Here is a 2,214-nt window from a genome sequence, read left to right as displayed (position 1 = left end):
TTTGCTTGTACAATAGATAGGTCAGCAAAAGATCAATTTATTTGTAAACTTGGTAAACTTTTAAGATGAAATATACCAATGTCATGTGACACACTCAAATATTGTGATGTATATAAGATTAGAATATAATCATACCACATGCAGAATGAAGAAAATCAACACCTTGTAAGTAAAGATTGTTCACAGAGATATCAGAGACCTAGTTCTGATAATATAAGTCCTCTATGACCGAAAATGGTTAACTAAACGCCAAAAAGTGAAGTGAATCAATTAAATCTCAATGATATAAAAAGATCTGTCGCAGCTAGTTGGCAAACTTACCTTTAAACCTGATGTTCGAGGTGAAAATTTAAGATAATCAGTCAAAGTGTGCTGGTAGATGAATTAACATGCCGGATATATGCATTCACTTTTTACGAACCTTTCAATGACGTATCCGGTGCTTATTAGATCGATGTTAAAAAAAAAGTAATAAAACCCAGATAAAACAACGATGATGAAATTAAACACATCATTTTTAGTTTTACTGAGAAAGATAGAAATTCATAGAGATAAAAAAATAAAACAATAATTGTAATGTGAGATATACAGGTAGAAGATTTAACTTTCAATGTGCAGATCAAATACAATCGTGAAATTGGCTATCTTTTAATCAAACAATAATAAAAAAGTATCCGTGTTGGCAACAGATGTACATAAATTGGGTTTTTTTTTTTTGTATTTAAAAAATATAACAGATCTTTTATTTGTGAAAGGAAATCAATAAGAACAGAATGTATCTATGTATAGGGCTCTATGGAGCTTACACACCTCCCCATTTCTTTGTCTAATCGGTAGGCTATCCAAGATATCCTGCTTTGGTTAACACCGTGTAACATACATAACATCACCATATAGAAATGAAGTTCAACGTACATTTAAAAAACCCACCCAGATTGTACATGTCTTTGAACAGTTTGAACATAGAAATCGTTACACTTTGCTAGATATGCGTTTTGATTATTAAGTGGAATTTAAAGTGATTGAAAAATAGCCCAATTTTGATATTCCAGGTACAGCTCATTGTCGGTTACCCACAGGTGCTTCTCATCGATTCTCTCCTTCACTGAGGGAGCATGTGTGGACTGAAAACCGTGGTTTGCGACGATGGGTACAACTTGAATATAACAAGACTTAAATGAATGTTAACACGTACATGTACTCGTAGTTCCACATTTAGAATCAGACCGAGGCGAACGAAGGATATTTTCAAGGGAGCGTTGCGACCTAAAATGATATGAAAACGGTACTTTTTGCCCCCAAATGAAGTGTAGTGGTCAACCGGGACCCGGCCGAGGAAGGGTTAGGGAGGCTTGCAAATGTCTTACCCCTACCCAGATTCGCCCCTGACGTGGTAACATCTGATTCATTTAGTACAATAATTCGACCTACTCCACTCTACCAGTCTAAAGTTACATGTATTGAGGGGATGTAGTTAACTTACATCTTGTGTCAAGCACACTGCAAATAAGATCATACTTCACCTAATGAGAACATCACAGAGCGGACTCTCTTCTGCTTAAAACCTAATAATTGTTTCTCTCAAGAGCTATGACATGAACTGATGAAAGCTGGAGGTAATTGAAGTGTTTTGAAAATACATATACTTCAAACCTTGAGCTTATACTATACTGTACACAAGTGATAACGAGCCTGATCATAAAGTATCATGTATTAATATAACTCTGATTTTACCACGTACCTCGTTCTGTGTCCGGGTTAAAATTTCTACAGTTCATGATCAAAGTGTATACATGTATGTTTATCTTCTCAGAGACATTAAGTGACGTGTGTACATCTATTCAATCTGCCTGTTCAGGTGAATCGTCATTGAAGCGTACTGTTCTTAAGACATTTAAATTTTCTACCCCTGATATGTGTCACCGTATTTACTCCCCCCCCCTCTCTCTCTCTCCAATTAATTTTACCATTATCTGTAGGGATTTTTGCATGATTTTCAAGAAAGACTGATTACTAATGTACTACAGTATGGGAAATTGCAAACACCCATACATGTAAGTCTTCCAGGAAAACTGACTTCCACCATATCCAGGTAAAACCCATTCCAATGCACACCACGGAGTCGGGAGTTTGCACAGAAAAATGTCCCCAAAAATGTATGATATAATGCTACAATCCATACTGACACGCAAAAGAAACACTAGCTCCTATACT

At 35.8% G+C, this 2,214-nt stretch overlaps 1 protein-coding gene across 2 annotated transcripts in view; it reads right to left on the bottom strand.

Annotated features, from left to right (window-relative positions):
• LOC125681449 (angiotensin-converting enzyme-like) overlaps window positions 1–1,827 on the bottom strand; it is a 14,580-nt gene extending 12,753 nt beyond the window's left edge. Inside the window, exon 1 of one of the 2 annotated variants that reach the window (XM_048921566.2) lies at window positions 1,742–1,827. The gene's annotated coding sequence lies outside the window, so the exon portion shown is untranslated. Of the gene's footprint in view, window positions 1–321; window positions 640–1,741 lie in introns of those variants that run through there. The other variant, XM_048921557.2, reaches the window with a different exon arrangement.
• Window positions 1,828–2,214: the final 387 nt, after the last annotated feature.

The sequence above is a fragment of the Ostrea edulis genome, chromosome 1, assembly GCF_947568905.1.
Source record: "Ostrea edulis chromosome 1, xbOstEdul1.1, whole genome shotgun sequence".
NCBI lineage: Eukaryota > Metazoa > Mollusca > Bivalvia > Ostreida > Ostreidae > Ostrea > Ostrea edulis.
Note: the sequence above shows the minus strand (reverse complement) of the source record. Positions and strands in the feature narration are given on the sequence as shown.